The sequence below is a fragment of the Hirundo rustica genome, chromosome 1, assembly GCF_015227805.2.
Source record: "Hirundo rustica isolate bHirRus1 chromosome 1, bHirRus1.pri.v3, whole genome shotgun sequence".
In the NCBI taxonomy this organism is placed as follows: Eukaryota; Metazoa; Chordata; class Aves; order Passeriformes; family Hirundinidae; genus Hirundo; species Hirundo rustica.
In genome coordinates, this window is record NC_053450.1 from 138,874,126 (window position 1) to 138,895,074 (window position 20,949).

Sequence of the window (20,949 nt, forward strand, 5' to 3'; positions counted from 1 at the left end):
AGATCAGTGTTTGAATACTTTTGTCTTCTAAAAAATTTTAATTAGAGCATTTCCATCTTTACTTTTTCTTCAAGTTCAAGCTCTCTGAGGAAGGAGCCATCTAACTTCTTGTTTGCACAGTGCTTAATAAACAGTGGATACTGTCATGATGTTAGCTAATTAGAGAAGTTACAATTTTTTGAGCTTAGGGTCAAGGCTGAGAAAACCACATTATGGGATAACACAAAACATGCAAAACTCAGTTCAAAATTCAGAATTCCTACTGCAGATCCTGCCCTTTTTCATGAATAATATTGAGATACCTAAGGATTTTTAGATGATTTTTTTTTAAACAGCTTCCTCAATCAGGTTACAGCTAGAAAGCACAAAGCACTGTATGGTGCATTTCCTTTACATAGTGACACCATTGTGGGAGTAGTGCAAAAACCAGTAGAAGGCAGAAGCAAAATATGGTTGGTGTAATTCAAATATGAGGACATATAAAGTATCACATAGGGCACAGAATCAAATATTAGCTGGGAAGGATGCCAGAAAGACTTATGTTTTTGGTTCAGAAGTGCTTTTAGTTACATGCCTTTTTTTTTTTTTTTTTTTTTTTTTTTTTTTTTTTTTTTTTTTTCTTTTTTTCTTTTTAATTAAAGTACTTGGGTTTTTGGTTTTTTTTTTTGTTTTTTTTTTTAATCTCCTACAACCTCTCCTTCAAAGGCTTCTCATGTAGATGTTTATTAGTAAACAGCTGCTTGCAATGAAAGACCATTACTTTAAAGCCATTGTGGTTTCTAATATTGATTGGTAGCTTGTTGTGCTTCTGTTTGTCCTAATATAAACCAGATAAGAATATGCAAGTATTCTAAAACTGGGTAGATAACTCACAGAAAAGCTACATATTCTCCCCAAATAATGCATACATGTGCAATAGAATACATTTTGTAATATATTTGACTAAGTATTCTTGACTGTTCAGTAAGATTGCTATCCAAAGTTTGTGTACATTTGGACACTTATTTATGGTGATAAAGATCTTTATTCTAGGACATGCTATTAGTGTCTCTCTGCTGGTTTTTAGCACTTTGTCACTGTGTGTTGTTTTGATTATAAAACATCATCAGAACTCAAATGAACTAGGTAAAGATTTTAGTTGTGACCTATGATCTATTTCTTCCTATAGACTTACTCAAAACCAGAACTTCCTTTGATAGTGGTTGATAAGGGTACTGCGAGGACTTTAAATCCTTAGAATTTATTTTAGCTGAAGGGCAGAAAGAATAAATTTGTATTTCATAGCCTGTTTACTCATGAATAACTTTGACTGAGATATATTTGTAAGCCTGGAGAATGAGGTAGAGGAGTGTGTCTGAGCTGCTTTGGAGGTTTTGTGGCCAAGTGCCTTTCTGCTTCCCTTTCCTGGAGGGCTTGTGGCCAGTGGGAAGTAACTAGGGGTATTGGCTTATAGTGATTAAGAACATTGTGTCAAACCCTTAAAAAGATAAAAATATGTAGAATTGACAATAGTCTAGTATATAGCTTAGTTTAGTTAGTTTCACCGGAGTTTAAGATACATGCAAAGTTGATTCTCAGTGTGAGCCTCACATGGTTTCTTCTAATTCCAACTTGAAAACAGACTTGCTGCAATTTTTTGCCACCTTTGCTCTTTAATTAATACTTTCTAACTCCAGAGCTTCTTTTTTTCCTGAGATTGCCCCAGAAGGAATGTCAAACAAAGAATACTTTGGCAAGATTTATAGATGAGTGCAGTAAGATGTGAAGGAGAAAGAAAAGAACTCATCGGTTTACAAAAATAAAAAAAAATCCATTGCAATTTCAGGTCTTGGAGCTATTGTTGAAGCTCTTGTGAATGTCGCCATTTGAGTGCATTGTTCATGCCTGCGTACATCATCTTATTTCCATCACTAAAGCTCCAATCTCATTCCTGGGACAAGCAGCAGCCTTCTGGCTAGCTTTCATTAGATTAACAGAAGGAGGACTTACTCATGTCCCCAGTGAGGCAGAGGAATTTCCCATTTCTAGAAGAACAGAGTGAAGGAAGCACATTCCTCTGCTTTTTGCAAGACCTTCTGGGGCCTTGTGGACCTGAAGCTTCCTCCTTGGTCAGCAGTGGCTGCAGCCTTAATCTGTGTGTCCTGGTTGGCTGGCCATCACATCAACACGCCTCTCCCACCACATAAACTATAAAGCTTTAGCACAGAAGGAAGGGCTAAGCGAGATAAATGTGAAAATGCACCATGTCCTGTGGCTTTGCTAGCTTTTCAGTTTGCAGGGGTAGATACTGACTGAGATGTTTGCAGTCAGATGATTTGATCAAAAAAGAGAGCCTTGGACATACTTCTGCGTATTGTTGTAATCCAGGGTGAAGCAAGCAAACCTCTGTTACCTGCTACTGTTGGAAACAGAAAGGCAGTAACTGCAGGGTGGAAATAAAAGGCAGGTCAGAAACTGAGTTACACATCTGTATTGTCTCACTGGCTGCCTTTGGTGCAGTGCTGAGCTGTTGTTATGAAACTGTGCCCTGCATTTCCTCATGTCATATTTGATTTGCAAACCTGTGTGCTAGAATGGCAGGTCAGTGAGGCACTGACCTGCCTCTAGCTGTGGCTGGGAACACCCTCATTCCCTCTCCTCTGCAGCTGCTGAGAACCTTTCCAGAGTATGCCTTTGTCCGAGAAAGGATTCAGACACTGAAGTGACAACGTGTGGAGCAGAAGCACAAATGGGAACGATTTAATGCAGAGGGCAGGCAAGCTCTGTCACTCAGCCCTGTTACAGGGAACTCTGCATTTCCCTTTCTTCAAGGGATTTAGTCTGGTGGAAGTGCCTGTACATGGCACTTCTGAACTTGCTGGTCCTGTTCTCCTGTTTGTCTGCATATCTCAATCTGCCATAGATATTCTTTGATATTGCTTTTTTAAAGAGAAAATTTGGTATCTCTTAATTTGCTTAGTGTTTATAAAGGATAGTATTGCTTAGTGAGATTCAAGCATCTTGTCACTGTCGTAGAAATGCTCCAGTGCTAATACAGATCTGAGGAAGGGTGTTTTCTCTTGCCACAAAGGTGCCTGGAAGGATTTGGAACTTGATCTCTCTCACACGCACACAGATACAAGATATGCTCTCCTGCCCCTGCTGTTTAGATTTTAAGGTCTACTCTTCTCCTGGAGCCATGTCCCTCCATACTGACAGGAAATTTGGGAGGATGCTAAGGCAGAGAAAACAAGGTCACTTCCTCCTTTTTGGAGTCTTTGTTCGCTAAAAGATCACAGGATTGTCTCAAATTTGTTTTACTCATGAGAGACCATGTGGAAAGGAAGAGGAATACCAGAACACTGACAGTGTTAGATAGAGAGAAGTAGAAGGTTCTTATTCATGGTTTAAGAAATTTAAGACATTAAAGTGCAATATAAATTTCAACACCTTAGCTTAAGTCTGACAAATAAATCTATTAAGAGAACAAAAACACTTACCAATGATCTTGGAAGCAGGCAGAATGAAAGAGGGTATTCTGCCTTCAAGCCAAGCAAGTCCTCAAATATATTACCATCTGATGGCCACCAAGAAGCTTACCCACTGTGACTTAGATTACTCCACACTGGTTAAAAATATATCTCACCTATGTCCCTGGGGCCATTTCATTCAGATCTTGCCAGAGTGGACTCTTTAACCAGATTTTAGAAGCTGACTCCCAAGAAGCTGAATCCCAGATGGCCTGTAATCCACTCTTAAAAACTGCAGTCAGAACCAGAGAGATGGTAGAGTTCTGAGGGAGCAGAGCAGCAGTGAAGACAGGACCTGGGGCTGCTCCGTAACCCAGGGCAGCACTGCAGTGTCACAGAGGTGTCTCCGTGGGACCACCACCTGGACGGCACGGAGAGTCCTTTCCATCTTCTTCGGCTGTATCTGTCTCATTGCAGGGACCACGATATGTGGGAGGGAAACCCAGAGTAAACCTGGGTTTTCTGACCAGGGCCAGTGCCGTGGCAAGGAGGCCATCTGGTCAGCCTTGTCATGGCCCTTTCAGATCTTACAAAAAGGCTTGTAATTACATTGGGTTGGATTTAAACAACATGTGAAAAGCCAAATCTGTGATCATGCATTTAAATACAGCAACTATTCTGCCTTTCTGGTTTAGTGAGGATTGCGTGAATCAAAAATACCTTACTCATCTGCAAAAAGGCTTAGTCCCAGCAAATCTTGACTTTAATGACAGGAAATAATCATAAGCTACTTTATATGCAATTAAAGACACTTTCTTCTGGAGATATTTTTGTAATTTGTATTTTTTCCTAAAACAAATTATCTAAAATATTGTACTTTTTCATGCCTGCAGCGCAACTTTGTCTTGCATATAAATTGATTTTTTTTAATTAAACTTTTTTTATGTGTGATTGAAACTTGAGACTATTTTACCTTTATCTAGGTAATTGATTAATAGGTCAGATAACACCTGCTGATTGGCAGTAGCAGCTAACAGTTCTGTGCTACAGTTTGCTTGTTTAGATAACTATTAATTTAGAACGGAAATTGACACAATTACAATGGTATTTTTGAAAATGTTCGGTTTATGGGGGTTTTTTTATGTTAATGTCTAATCAGCCTGTAATCAAATGCTGAAACTGTTTGAAACAGAAAAAAAAATTCACACTGAAATTTAATGTAAGGCTGGTCCAGAGCTCACTAATTTCATGGGAAGCCCAGTGCTGGATTTGGACTATGGTCTTAATTTTATCCATCTGTTGAAACAGAATGACAATGTTCAAATTCAGACCGAACAGTGATGTGGCCCAGATCTTTCACAAACAGCTGAAAACAATCAGTGGAGAACTTCATGGCAGTGGTAGACTTGAAGGCTAGGGAAAATGTGTCCTGAAGGATATGTGTCCCTGTGGTAATTGCAGCCCTTGACATGGGAAGAGGAGAAAGGTATTAAATATTTTGTCTCCTTGTGCTCAAAGGGACAGTTCAGGGAAGATCCTTAACCTGTAATGAATATCTATGAGTCAGGAACAGAAACGTGATAATCCAGCAAAAGCAGTTTTGCCTCTGTGCTCCCATGGCCTTTCCAGGTGAGCTGTCCTGGTGCCATCCTCCTTAGTAAATGGTTGATTGAGAGGATATGGCTGGGAGACAGGAGGGCCATCAGTGTTCTAGAGGCTGCCTTGTCAGCCTTCTGCATCAGTACCCAGTCTGCCTGTGAGGTGACTTTCACAGGGCCATGTTGCCCTACCAGCTGGTGACACCGCCCAAGGGCTGGTGTTGACACACAGATGGGCCACCTCAGCAGGGCAGGAGTTCACACACCTTCAGGAGTATTGCACATATTTTTCATCAATCCTGATCTGAAACGTGATCTGGGGAATTTGTAGAATGAAGCTGTCAAAACTATGCAAAATTAATTATAGGCTGGATTTGGCATGAAAGCTTAGATACAGTGTTTTCCCTCAGCATTTGTACTCACTGTTGGAAATGCTTCAGCCCATACACCTGTGCAGATAATGCCGATAGGGGAAATCACTAATGAAACATAGTTTTACAGGTGGGTTTAGGTGAATTTTCCATCAACTTCATGTGCCTGTAGCATAACATTATATTCTTTTCTCAGCTGTGAGATTTTTAACTTCTGCTGTGAAGCATGAGACACTGACTTTCTTTAGCCTTGATCACTTGTCTCTGTCACCCTTGCACACATGTCTGGGTAACACGCCAGGGTCCATGGGTGTCGTGCAGTCCCCACCTGGGGTCCAGAGGTGAAGATTTCCACAGTGAGGATAGAGCTCCTGCAGAGCTCTCCAGATTTTGCTTTCTTAAAAGCTATGAAAATGCATTGTTGAAGGAGAAAGGCCCAGGTTTCACTTAACCATGTAAGTTCCAGCTGGAAAATGAAGGTAACCAGGGCCACTGGATTCCTCTTTCTCAGCCATAGGCCAGCCATTTATCCAGTAAGTATAAGTAGGTCATTTCCATTACTTTTTACAGCAGCAAGGATAATTTAGTGCAAAGTTACAGGTTATGTCTGTATTCATCTAACAATCGACTATCCTTTTTTTTTTTCCCTCTTTTCCCACACACTAGTTAAAGACCTGCGGAAACAGGACAAAATTATTGTGGTGCTGGGGAATGAGAAGTCAAATTGTATCACCTTTTGCATCAGGAGGAAGATGGGAATATAAGGAGGGGATGGGAGCAGGAAAAACTGAGGATTTGCCTCCCCCTTCCAGCTATGCTGAGCTGTTAGATCAGCTGAGCCATAAATAATGTATCTTCAGCCTTAGTTTAGTTCAGGATGTAATCCTTCATTCTTGCCCTTCCCAAGGAATCACTGGTGAAGCTCTTTCACTAATAGCAAAAATATTTATTCAGACATGAGATAAGGATTTGTTTCACTTGTTCCTTCAGAGACACCCATGAGTAGAACCCATTCAAGTAAATGAGTGTTCTGCAGACCTAATTAGAGACAGAGTAAAATCCATGGTCCTGTGCCAAGATGCTATGTCATGAGCTAAAATTCATGGAAACTTAATACAGAGTCACCATTTGTTCGCTATATTTCGATCAGACTTTAAATATTAAATGAAAGCAAATATACCCAATAAAAGCTTGTAATCCGGACTGTAATAATAAATCTCATGCTGGTATCCTTGTACAGATGAGGGTGAAATTGTAAGTGCATTTCCATTAATGTCATAGCCCGTCTTGACTTCAATAGATCCAGGATTTTTTTGATAACATTTTTAAGAATCTTAATTTACTAGCAAAGTAAGTAATTTTGGATTTCCTGTTCTGCCCCCAGTCACTCATGGTGTGATTGGGACAATACTAACATGTACTTAGCTGGATTTCTCTGTCAGCATCAGCCACCTACTTTTTTTCATCTGCCCCCCAAAGCCACTTCTCTGTTTCCACTGCCCTGCCTGCAGTCCTCAGGCTCGGCAGGTGCACTGCTGTGTTTGGCTTTGAGACTCATTTCCTAAGAGGAGAGAGCTCACGTGATTGAGTACATGTCTTTTTGTCTGCAAAATGATCTTGGATAGTTTGAATGGAGAATAACTATCCTAAAGTAATCCAAATTTACACTGCCCCAAGCTGCCTTGGGAAGGGAGCAGAGGCAGCGCTGCTGGCGGCTCACTGCTTGTGGCACCGACATTGCTGCAGACCAGCTGCAGCTGGAGCTGTCCTTCCTCAGCAGGATGGTGCAGGGAGTGCAGGTGGGTCTCACTCTGTCCTGCTGGGTTAGGGGACAAAGGACATGAATGCAAGGCAAAACAAGTTCCAGAGCTGTGTCTGTTGCCCTGAACACTTTGGTTTCATGTGACTTGAACCCCTTCCACTGAATGGTGGCAACACCATGGTCTTTGCCAAACTGGCTGATTATGTTTATTTAAGAGGCGTCTAGTGGTAGAAAATCAGTAACAAAAATCAATTTGCAGCTTTTTTCTGTGCTTTATAAAAGGCATGCAAGTTCACTTGCACTAATTGGAAGCAAGTGAAGAGAAAATAGTTCTTAAATTAAATATTTGTTAGTGTACAGTGATAAAAACTTATTTCTTGAAGAAAATTAATTTATATTATTACATTTTAGATTACCATACCTAAATGGGAATTAATTTTATGTCATTGGAGATGTAGAACAATACAGAAACCTGCATAAATACTTTGGTGCTCAGTTATGGTCATTAAATTGAAGTGGAACATCTAGTGTTGTGTTGATTTAGCGGTAACTTAAAGCTGGGGCTTATGAGCTGGGAAAAGGTAAGGTGATTGTTCTGTCTGTACCTTTTATTCCATGTGTACCTATATTTTCATTGCCTTCAAAAGTATTTGTGGATGTGCAAGAGGCACAAGATTGGCCACTAATGTGCTGGCTACTTTCTTTTCTTGTTTGAAGGGTTTAGCAACTCCTTCATATTTTTCATTCATTCTACTTTTTTTCCTGGTCTTACCTAAAGATTTCATTTTGCAGGCTCCTGTACATTAGTTTATCTTTAAAGGCACCAGTGTTACAGTACTACAAATGTTAGGCAGGTTTCTTGAAGTTAAGCAAGTGTGAGTTTCTGCAAAGTTAAGGAGAGACAGGGAGACATCGAACTGTCATCTGAATAAAAAACACCTTCATTTTCAGTGGATGTGAGAAATTAAATGTTCCTTAGAAGGTTGCAGACAGGTTTCATGTGCTGGGGACTGATCTATGAGCACTTCTTGTCTGCTAGATTTGAGCATAAATATGTTTGTTCTTATATGTCAGAGCAGAAGGGCAGTGCAGTGGCAGGCAGACACCTGGCTGACCAGCAGGTTGAAGGAATGAGGAGAAAATTCATAGTTGTTCTGTTTTCTTGTAAAATATGCTTATGGTTCTAGTGAAAATTAGGGTAGGAAAGAAGGATGTATTGGGAGAATTCGGAAATTAGACTACAGTGATATGTTACTGATGAAAAGAAGAATTCAGTTATAAAGTTTACTCCCTTATTATTTATTTTCTTTTTTATAAGGCAGCCTTTTATTTCTGTTTGGTGGGTAGGATTCATTCGTAGCTCAGTTTGCTTGTACCACCCCACCCCTCCAATCTCTGTCAGGAGAAGGGTCCTATGTGCAATTGCTCCCAAGAGAAGGGTTTGTTGCCTCCAAGCAGCTGCTGAGAGAGTAATTTAGTGCTTATATGGTGGGTCCTCCAGAGAATAGCTTCTGCCTCTAAGGTCTTCCTTCCTGTTCGTTATTTAATTTTTATTTTGGGAACAAAAAACCAAACAAACCTAAAGAGAAATGAACGCTGTTCACATCAACTGTTTTGCCCTGCAGATATGAGGGAAATAGTTTCTTTTCCACAGGAAGAGTTGCCAGGGGCCTTTTAGCCAATTACCACAGGATTTTGAGGACCATAGCAAGAGGAATTACTTTGCCTTCCATAGTGAACATTAACCACTGCTGTGCTAAACAAATAAGCCTTTTATATTTTATCTACTTGATATTTTAAGGAAATGAGATGTCTTGAAATGACAAAACCCTGGTAATAATGAGGTGAGTTATCACCACATGGTTATTATCAAGAGAATTTTCTTTTTATAGCTTGTGTGTGTTAAGGAAGAGGCATGCTCCTTGTTTGCCTTGGAAGTAAAATCATTCAAGTTTACTCTTGTCAGGTTTCTGAGAAAAATAGAAGATTGTTACTGTTTGTGATAGAGAAATGCCCTGGTGAAATCTGGCCCACAAATTGTTTTCCTGGAAGCCAGACATGGTCATGGCTTGTGTCTTGTCTGAGGTTTGTCTGGTTCCACCTTCATCCATTGTCGGATTCAGCTGCTGGTGCCGACAGTCAGTTCCGCATTTATTATCTTCGGTAAGATTACCTTATTTGCAATTAATCAAACTGCGTTTAAAAAAAAAAAAAAAAAAAAAAAAAAAAAGTTGGACTTGGGTGTTTTGGGACCAGCATAGACATTACCTATAAGGTAAGAATTCTTTTGGAAGTGAAGCACAGAATTTTGTAGAAGCTGGTAAACCCGGAAGTGTTTTCCACTTTTCATAAATCCACCAACCCCCTGAGGTAAGGTTGTTTTACAGTGTGTTCCTGTTTATGTCCTGATGTCTTTCATGCTGTATCGGGAGTAGACTGACCATAAAGGGAAGCTCATGTAAATACACCTAACTGAAAATATACCATATACTTAAATTTTATAATATAACATTAAATTAGTAAATCACTATTCACTGTGACTTCTGCATTAATCTTGTTTTCATGTAAAACCCTGTAATCACGTTTTCTGCATCAGTCAGTCAGTTTTTTTTCTGGAAACAGCCAGATGCACAAGGACCTTTGCAGCAGTGCTGTGCTTGGAGTCACTAGCACAAGCACAAAACCCTATGTTCGAAGACTCTTGCTACTTCTTTCTTGAGCTTCAAGCATGAAACTACATTTCTGTCCAGTGCAACTGTGGAGCAAACCAAGAGCCTTGGTTACACTGTTGTGTACACTTCAAGTGTAGTGTTACATTACAACTTTGTGGTGCCAGCATATTGCAGAAATAATCAGTGTATAAATTAACATATGAGCTTTCCAGAATTGTATGTGATGAGTTTTGCCACCATGGATAAGGTGGCAAAATCTTTTTAAATATCTATGTACACTTGTTCCTGTCTGCTTTTAATGTAGGTGCTCTCAGATGGTTGCGGATGCCATATATTCTGTGTAGTACAGAATTTTTGTAAGCATGTCAGTGTGCCCAGCAGCCTTTACAACAAGCAAGAACCTAACTGAATGTAAGAAACCATCTCTGATAAGGGACTATTTGAAAAGTTTTTTCCAGAGAAAAAAAGACAATTTCATAAGGAGCTTGTGCCACTTCAAAGCCTAGAAAAGTAACACATTTGGATTCTAATGCTAATTGGAAAGATGATTTTAGTAATTGTACAAATGTCAAGAACAAAGGCACTTAAAAATTGACAGGAATGGAATGTAAGTAATTTTATAAAGCTACAAAACCTTTATAAAAGTAGACCAGGTACTGCATAGCCGAGTGTTCTACCATGATGGATATGAAAGAACTACAGAAGCAGAAAGTCTGAAATTCTTCCAGACGTGTGAAGTAATGCCTTGCATTATTATGTGGGCAGGACTGTTTTTCTTGGCCATAATTTAGGAAGACTTTTTTGTGTTATCGTCAACGAATTAGAACTTGAATAACAAATCTTGGATATAATCATCATAATATGTTCCTGTTGGGGAGGGACAGAAGGGGGGAAAAAAAGCTTATTATAAAATCATTTAAATGTGTTTGATGAAAAAATACTAATAACTCATTTGCTTAGAATAACTTATTGTTTAGGTGGACTTCTTTTGTTGAGTGGTTCATAATCATAGAGTCTGCTTTAAGAGTTCCTGACTCAATCACACTGCAAAAGTGAGCTCTGTGTATGGTACTGCTTAGGATCTTGTGTCTGCTCTGAGTTCCACACTCAGAGTAGTAGATGGAGTAGTTGAACATGTCAGACTGTCCCATAAAGCAAAAATGAGTAAAGTAACATTGATTGCGTTGTCCTCTCTGTATTGCACACCTGCCTTAAGAAATTACTCTTTATAGGCCTTTGCAAGACATTGTAACTGTGTGATGTATGCTTGTATGTATATATGCAAATATGTATATAACCTTATGTCCATTCATAATTTTTACATGTCAGTAGGTATCTCAACTTGCCTTCATCTTGCCCTGTGAGTGTGAGTGTTCTTTGAAGGTGTGTATGTGAGGATGTCAAGCAGTAACACCCTGTTGAAACTGCAGGCAGTCATACTAGGTGCTGTCTTCTGCTTTGTCTGGGTAAACATTGAGATGAAGGTATTTTTCTACTATGTGGGGATAATAGAAATTGAAATTTGTGTGCAAGAGGAATGTGAGAGTTGCATGTATGCTTGGCTGCAATGTATGCAATATCAGACATAACAGTCATTACTTCTGTTTCTTTGTTTCTTTCCTTTTTTTTTAAAAATTGAAGGAAAAAAGCATAATTTAAGTGAAAACTATTACATGAATTAATTTCTATTATAAGCCATATATCCCTCCGCCCAAACAGACTCAAATTCCTCAGTTTTCCAATAGCTTGCAACTTCTTACTGATAATCCTCCCCTTGTGTCCCTTTTTCCCTAGTTGCAACTAAACAGAAAATCTGCATTCGGATTTGGTAGTACTTTCAATAACTAAAAAAAAAAAAAAGTTAATACATTTGTTTGGGGAATGAAGTGGCTTGTTGAAACTTCTTGTAAGTGACTGACAGTATAACACAATCATTAGAAAGACATCCAGTGAATTAGTCTTTGGATGAGCTTCTTAATGAAGATTTTGTGGGGCCAGTGGTGGGGGGTCATTCTATAAATAGCTTACTTAAGTGGGTCTTGGTCCACTGTATTTCAGGTTCAGAAGCATTTACTTTGTTCTGCTGTGAATGATAGTCCTTCATTATGACATTTGCGCCGACAATTATGGGAGAGGTGCTGAAAGGCCCTAGGGTACATCATCGTTTTCAAACTCCCACATGCTTCTCCCCATTTTTATTAGGATCTCCTCAAAGTCAGTTACACACCCTCTTTCCAAATGTTGTTTTAACTCAGATCTGTCAGGTTGCCTGTACAGCACTCACGAGTGACTGGGCAGCTGGTATGCTAATTGCTACCTTACTGAACCAACTATAATGGCATGTCTTTTTCTTTCTGCAACCTTTTTGTGCATTAGCATTTTTTCTTTGACCATACATTTTAATTATTGTGGCTTTGGAGTGGATTTTGCTGCCTGCTTCAAGATTTTCAATGGCTGTATACAGCACTGTGCACAATGAGACCCCATCCCCAGCTGGGCACCATCTCTAACAATGCAGTACAAATATGATATTTCAACATTTTTCGTTTGATTTTGGCTTAATTCAGAAGGAGTTTTGTTGTTATTTCTCAATGCCTGTTTGACATACTAATTTTACAGTGATTTTCTGGTTATTTAAAGCAGATTTGGGGGAAACACTTTCAGTGTTTTGCAAATCATCCACTGCACAACATAAAGAAACAAATCCCTGTATATATGGATTGGAGCTGATGTTTAGTATGTCTGTATACACAGTACATGCTAATGTACTTGAAAGGTAAGATGTGTGCCTTGCTACAAATCTTGAGCTTTGCACATCACAGGATTGAAGCGCTGGAGTCTGCTTGTTTGCTTTCTCATGTTGAAGTGGTAGCTGCCATTACTGTGTGTTATGTTTTTAAAAAAGCAAGGAGGAGAACATTTTTGCTACTGTGTCTTCCTCACAAAGCAGGAAAAGTAAGACATCATTTAAAGTGGCTATTGTACAGGAGGTTTCTGGAATGTTTGGCATTGTATGCTACACTTTGGCATTTTGTCATTAAAAACTGGAACAGAGCACAGCCTCTCAAATATGTGGTCAGGCCTCTTGAGCTCCTGTAAAAATAAGCTGGCAAGCAAACTCCTCTAATAAAATGCTGATGCTGGAAAAGATGTATGGCCATCATTTCGTTATGCTACTTTTCTCAGCATGTCTCATCTGTTTCCGAAAGTAAAAGAGAGAGATGATTACCAGAAAAGCAAAAATGGTGAGGTGAAATCCTGGCCTTGCTGGGACAGAGAACAGCTCTGTCACTGGGCCAGCCTTTGAGCTGTGAAATGTCCCCATGCCCTGGCCAGGTCACTGGTTTCAATGGCCATTAACCTGCCTTTTAGTCAAAGTAGTTGTTTCTTCCCTCCTACTGTTCTTATGATGTTCATTGTTTTGCCGTGTAAATGAGGGTTATGATTGTTAGTTTGGGCTTTAATGATGCTGTAGCCATTTAAAATGCCTCCCAGGGGTTGAGTGCACTGGGGAGGCAAAAGGAGGCTTCTGGCATTGGGAACATTTGGGTGTGGGGCTGCTGTTCATAACCTGGGCAGTGCAGGTGGTGAACATGCTGTGGTGCTGTGGTCTAGCATCTTCTGCTTATTGGTACTGCTACTTTCCTAGCAATTTTTATCAGGATGGGAATTTATTAATTAATTTATAATTTTTAACTCATATATTTTTTCATTCACATTTTTTCATGTATATATACTTTCAACATTCTCTTTATTATCCTGTGCTCTTTCCTTCAAAAGAAAACACGTGTGTTTGGTATGTACTGTGTGGGGTGCTTGTGTGGGATAGTTGAAGGAAGAAACAGCAGTAACGACAGCCTAGAAAAGTATAGTGTAGAATATTTGGTTATTTCATTCATAAATTACAGTTTTAGTTAAAATATTTTCAGACTCCTTGAGGTCTATGTATCTTCTAATAATGACAGTAAAACTTGCCTGAATACAAATAAAAGGTGAGGATAAAGAAACTTCTTTTAAAACAAACATTTTGGCAGCACTGAAGATGGTATCTAATGATGTTACAGAAATTACAGTATCTCTCCTGTCATACTACATTGGCACATGGGAGGCTTAAATAAGAAAAATACTTACATGACGGTCAAAATAATTTGGTAGAGAGGGAGTCCTTAAAGAGATCATGTGTGTCACAGCAGAGCTACTTTCCAAATACTCTTGAGTGTGATAGTGATCAAGTAGGTTCAGAAGAAATCAGTTTTTTTATGAGACTACGTATTCTATTTTCTGTTTCCGAATGAAACGCTTCTGTACTGCCCTCCCAGTTCTCTGGCCAGCCCTGCTGAGTACCACTTGCTGCTTGGGAGGAGCCCGTGCGTGCCTGGCAGACTAAGGGTGTTGAATGAAGGCAGAACATGAAAAACAGTCTTCTTTCCTCATTCAGAGAGTAAAACTTGTTAAACTTCCCAGCTTTAAATAAGGAGGAAAAAGTGTTTCTGTTCATCTGTAGTGTCAATCAATCAGTCTTATCTTTTTCTTTGTGCTGCTTAATTACTGGGAAAATATTTAACTATAAGCAGTTTACATGTTTCTGAAACAACTCTCTGATCATATATTGTTTTGCCTCTTCAATTTTGGAAAGTCTAAAAGGAAAACTGCACTATCAGGAAAATACTATTATTTGGTCTCCAACAAGTCATGTGTTTTAATAGAGTGGAGATTGTCTTGGTTTTGAAAGACAGTTGTCTGCAAGGAAAGCTAGAGCCTCCCTTGGAATGGAGAATGAAAACCCTCTTCCCTCCAAATTATTATAATTTTGCAATTAGGGGCTTTCAAGCAAAGATAGGGGAATAGGAGTAACAGTTCTTTACTAGGAATATTAAAAGAAAAGAAAAATACAAATGTAGTAGTACAAAGAAAACAAGTAAGGTAGCAAACAAAAATCCTGGAAAACCCTGACAGAGTCAGGGATACAACCTGGCACCCTGTTGCTCCGGGTGTTAGAAGCAGTCCAAATAAGTCCTCCTGGAGTAACAGATGTGGTTCTGGGGAGTAGAAATGGTCCTGTAGAAAGTCCAGTGGTGATAAGATGGGTCTAGTCTTACTCCAGGAATCCAGTGGAAAAAAAAAACAAAACAAAACAACAGATCCCTTGTGTTCCTCAGTCCCAGTTTTTATCTATCTAGGAAGAGCTGGCTCCTCCCCCACTGTGTGGAGCATCTCACAATGGGATGATGGACTGTGTCATGTCATTGGTGGGCCCTAATGACCCATTATCAGATGTCCCCCTGGAGGATGGAGGGGTGGTGAAAGAGATAAGAAACACTGCCCCACCTGGTTTTAATGGCTGGGCCACTATCAGAAGGCATCCGCCCCCCTCCCCCCTGGAAGAGTGAGAGAAGGATAAAACATCTCCCAAAAAACAGCTTTCAACAGATGAAACAGAATACACATTTTTAGGTTACATAATCCAAGACATTAGATGAACAGCATTGGTAATTTGCAGCTTCTTTTTTGCTTAATTCGGTAGCTCTTGTGTCTGAGGGGACTAAACAGCACAGTTTGTATGTGGTATCTACTGCTCATATAAGCAACTCCAGGAACTTTTTTTAAACTTTTATAAGGTCCTTGAACCTGGCTATCTATAGCTCACCAGAGAACAGCATGTCCTCAGTGCTGCACTCTGCTCATCACGTCTTGGAATTGTTCTGGTGTGCATAAGCCACTCATCTGGGTGAGATGAAACACAGACATCTCTAACATTTTGACTCCCTTCATCCTCTCTGTAGGAGCTCAGCAAGCAGGATGTACAGTGATTTGGAAATTTCTGTGCTGAGTTCCTAGAACAGCTGAGTCAGCTCCAGCTCCAAGGTTTCTCATGGCTGTGTTTTCAGTTGTCTGTTTCATAGACGGTGACAGGACTGCGGATTGCCAGTGATGATAAAAACAAATATATATTTGTGGCAGTTAAACATTGATGTATCTGGAGCTAAGCTGTACTGTTGTTGGCAGGATTACAAGAGCTGGGTTGTTTGGAGATTTAATGTTCTCATTGTGGCTATTGTAGGGCAAAACTGAAGGCTCATAAAACTGAAGGCAGGTCGTATCAACAGACCAATTAAAGACAGTGTGTATCATGGATACAAATGTTTGTGAGCTATATTGTTTACACAGTAATCATTATTTTTGACCTTTCAGCATGAACTCTGTTGACTCCTCATCGCTTTTTCATTCAGGACAGTCTTTCAGAGAAAATGCTGTGAGACATGACTTCATTCAGTCCCTGACTTTAGTCAGATTTCTGCAATCCTGATTAAAGCCAACTTGGTTTTACTGGAGTGATATAGGGGACAGAACAAGACAACTTTTCCTTTCTGTGGTTTTCACTGTGAAGGTTATCTCAAAAGATGAAAATGGTTTTCCCAAGAAAGAATACCTTTTCCCATAGGTTTCCTTACTAAACTGAAACTTGAGTGGATGATTATTGTGTGCAGTTGAGTGGCAATTGCTTTAATTGTGTATTTGCAGGTGGCACTGTCTTCTCTGCCAGGATATAGGAGAGGGTCTAAGGAATTTATCTGTTAATGACACAGCCACTGAAACAGCAGCAAGGTAGCTCAGTTTGTAACCACAACACTGTTAAAATACCAATAATTTCAAACAAACTTCTGTCTTATCAATGCCTGACTGGTTTCTAATAAAACCAAGCTTTAGCTCCTCTTTTGATCTATTTGCATTGAAGCTTGTTTGCATGATGCAGATGCAAAGGAAATACCTGCTTTGCTTCACTTTGACATTTCCATTAAGATTACTCTCAGTATAATCTTGCATCACAAAACCAGATTCAGACCTATTCAGGGCCTTATCTCGTGGCAGAAACCTTGTGGTGAGAAGGATTCTTAGTTGCTGTGAGTTGAAGAAAAAATGCATAGACTTGGAGCATTTGTTAAATGCTTTTTTTTTTTTGATGTGTCAATAGTTCTCACTGAAACTAAATTCAGGCGGAAAGCTGGTGCTCTGATACCAGCTGAGAGGGTTGGTATGGGCCTACCATACCAACCATACCATCATAATCACAGCAAGACCCAAATACTGGCCACTTGACAGCTGACCCAGCATCCTTCTTTATGATGTTTTTTCTCTCTATGCTCAGTGGAATGTGCAACTCTTATGTTGTTAGATACCTTTAAACAACATCAAACAATGCTCTTGAAAAACACAAATAACGTATGGACTTTCATCCGTTTCTTGCTGAACACCTTAGTTAAAATGTTGGAAGCCCTTGTATTCTGTACCTTTTCCATTATGGTTTTCTCTTTTTTTAATGCCATGGTCACTAGAACTAGTAATAAGTAACAAAATAAAATATGAGCAAATATCAGCTCTTAAAGCTCTCTTTAACAATATGAAAGTTAATCTTGTGCTTCTGGTTTCTGTCCTGCTGAAGTCTCAACTCTTTCCATTAACTAAAATTGGGGTTTTACCTCCAGATATATACCTTATTATTAGAAAATGCACATCTCTACACTTCAGGACAAAACTGATTGCTATAATGACTTTTTTTTTCCCCCCTGTCTTACATACTTTTTCTCCTGAATTGAAGTGTACTCTTTTATCAGAAATTTCTCATAGATACTTTTATTATCAGTTTTTCATATTCTTTTGAACAAAGCCTGAAAGGGGGAACTTCTCTGGCATCATTCATAATTCAGAATTTTATAGCTCTTTTCTGAATCTGCTGAAATTTTTCAACATTACTTTTGAAATACACACACCCCAGGACTAAGTTTGAACTATTTTATGGTCCTGTCAGAGTCACCTAGAGGAGGAATGCTGCTTCCCTACTGTGACTTTGAATTCCCTTCATATATTGTATTCACTGGTGGCAGCATAGCATTGGGGGTTCATGGTCTGTTGTTGCTTCATGTTTTTTAAAACATTTTTAAACCATTACCTTAAAGACAGTAATTTGCTGGTGGCAGAACCAGCAAAGATCTCACAGATTTGCTTTATTACACAAGGTGGAAAAAATTCAGCTTACTCCTAAGCAAAACTCTAACTGATGGCAAGGCATATCAATAATCACATAATAAGTAATGTAATTTATTATATCCGTAAGGTTTTTGAAAGTTGTCACATCCAATAAAGAATTGCAGTTTTACAATATCCCTGTAGGTTGGGAAGTAAGTTTTCTTCTTAAGTGTGGAAACTGAGGCACAAATTTGTGACTGGCCAGAGTGTTGCTATAACTGTACTGCCTGCTTTTACTGAGTCCACAACCTTCGTTCATTCATCCTTCCTGGGCTGCTTAGGAGAACAAATGTTTTATATTTAATGTTACCCCATCATGATGTTATTCTGAAAGTGCTTCCTCACATGTGGACATCATACCTGTTTTTAGCACAGTCCTGTGCAGGTTCATAGTCTCTTACCATTGCATGAAATGCACCATGGCAGCATGAATTCAGTTGCTCAGCAAGTCTGCATTTCTTGGCACAGGGAGCAGGATAATACTTCTGGTGTCCAGACCTATTGTTTTCATAGTGCTGCATTTCCTCACTAATGGCTTATGAGGCAAATATTTAAGCGCTTATCGTTACATATTCCCCTTTCGTCTCATTATTTATAGAGCAACTATTAGGATTGTGAAACTGTATTTTTTCCCCCTTTTTTAAAAAAATAAGATCAAGCAGCAGAAGTTGAAGACTTTCAAGTGTGCACTTAGGAGTTTGTTCACAGCGACTGCTTTGTCTCCTGTGGTTCTCTCCTGGCACTCCTTCAACAGAGCAGCGCTCGATCAGCAGAGCCTGCTGTGCTCCAGCGCCTGAGCTCCTGAAACACCTCTGCATCCTCACTGGAAACGATTTGAGAGTTGTCAGACCCTGGTAGATAGATGATCTTCCACCCTTAGAAATCCTGTCAAATCTACTAAAGTATCTTTTATGGCAGAGAACAGACACTAAGGGTTTCAAAGGACTTGCTCAGTCTTGCATCTTTTTTTCTCTGCTGTTAAGAGACGTAGGGTTCAGGTCAAGTTCAGCTTGGGACCTTCTGCATCATGGAAACTTTTGTACTGGAAGAAAGAGCTCACCTAGTAGTTAGACTAAAATAACTATTTTAGGAACTTTGGGTACTTTTGTTGAGCTGGATACTGTGCATCTCCTGGGGAGCAGGTTGTCCTCTTTGCAGTATGTGTGTTTTACTCCTTTTTGTACCTGCAGAGGGTTTTTGCTTCAGTGTACTTCACGCTTCTACCTTGCCCTGATCACTCAGTATTGCTGTAGAAAATGACTCTGGGATGCTCCTATTTCTGCTCAGGAGACCAGTTGTTCCTCTTATCTCAGTTGTTTTCTTGGAACCCATCTCAGACTGGAAGCGCTTGTCTCATTGGGAAGACGATTGTCACTGTCTCCCTCTCCCTATCCCGATGACAGCCAGATGTACCTCGCAGCCTGGATTGATCTTCTGTGCCTGCACAGTCTGGAAGTAAAGGCAAGAGCTGTTCTGGAAGTAAAGGCAGCTGGAGCTGGAAAGATGCTGGTGCCAGTCCAGGAGAAGCTGAAGGGATCCTGGTCTGAGATGTTTTCCTCTCAGCTGCAGTTTCAGCCTCTCTGCTTTTCCTGCTGATGCTTTGATAGCACAAGGCAGAATGAAGGGCTGCCCTGCTTTCTGCCCCTCACCTCATGGCATAGCTTGCTACTTCCCAAGGGCAGAGCCATGGACTTTTTGTGGATCAGGGAAGTGTGGGAGAATCCAACACAGCCTTTCAAGCCTAGCTGTCTGCCTCCTCTGTGTATGCCAGCCTGCCACTCCAGGGCAAGCCTTGCCAACTCATGAACCCCCAGGCTGAATTGTCCAACATCCCATTTGCTAAGAGAATGGAAGAGGTTTTTTAAATTATTACTTTGTGGCTGTTGTGTTTTGGGGTTTGTTTTGTTTTGTTTTCTTCAGAGCATCAATCTCTAGAGGTCTAGAAAACAGGATCCTGTTCAAAATTTCTGCCCTGACTGAGCCAGCTTCCTTGCCCAGTGATCAAGCCCTTGGTTCAGCAGGTCTGGCATTAGATGCAGCCCCTGGAGAAGCCAGGTCAGGATCCTGTCTTCTGCTACCCAGAGAGCCAGGGATCCACCACTGCTAGAAACAATCAAAGAAGACAGTCCCTAGCACTTTGCTTGGAGAGTGTTTGTTTACTCTGCCCTCCTGCCATATATTCATCATCATAAGGTTCTTTTCTTTTTTTTTTTTCCTCTTGTTTTTTTGGGTTTTTTTTTTTTTTTTTTTTTTTTTTAAGTGCAATTATCAGAGATATTCTAAGTCATCTTCTCTTTAGCCAGTGCCCAAGCACCTGAAGAGGGGAATGCCAGTTGCTGTGTGGCCCTTTCATACTTGCAGTCACTGCCACACTGCAGGGTCATTACCCAGTGTTTGTTTTAAATGTCTGAAGTCCACAGCCATGCTGGTATGTTAACCCACCACTTCTGTGTAGTCTGGAAACGTTAAAACCATAAATTATTATAAACAAAGTGCCTTTGGGGGAGCTTATATATTGTGGTTATTTAAGTAGTTCTAGAGATTTCTGCCTTAATTTAGTGCTCATAGAATGTATACATGATCACAGAAATATTCCACAGTTCACTGAAGAACAAAGGTATATTTAACAGAAGATGTATTTCTACTGAATATATGATTTTTTAATTAGGATTTTAGCTTAAAAAAATAACTTCAGCTTGTTTCATCTGCTTTCCATATGTAACTGTTTCAGATAAAATGCATATCTAAAGGTTTAATTGAATCAGTGCCATTGTATAAATACAGAATTTCTGTATATGTACATTTCTCATTCTGATAGCTTCCAAAAGATAGCTAAGCGACCATTAGAATATTTTATCAAGAAAATATTTTTGTTTTATGAGATGTACGTTCTCCTACATAAAATACAACATACTGGAACTAATTTTCAGTGCATGGTTATGGTTAACGGTTAAAAATTTTCAGTGTGTGCAGGATCATTTCCATACCACTGACCCATCTGTTTAAAGAGACTTTGTCTTCAATAATACATGATATTTGGTCATTGAGGAGGAACTCCCACAGTCCAGTGTA

General features: G+C 39.6%; 1 protein-coding gene across 7 annotated transcripts in view; it reads left to right on the forward strand.

Annotated features, from left to right (window-relative positions):
* Window positions 1–20,949, forward strand: part of KIAA1217 (KIAA1217 ortholog) — a 226,793-nt gene that overhangs the window by 83,548 nt on the left and 122,296 nt on the right. The gene's annotated exons all lie outside the window — the stretch shown is intronic.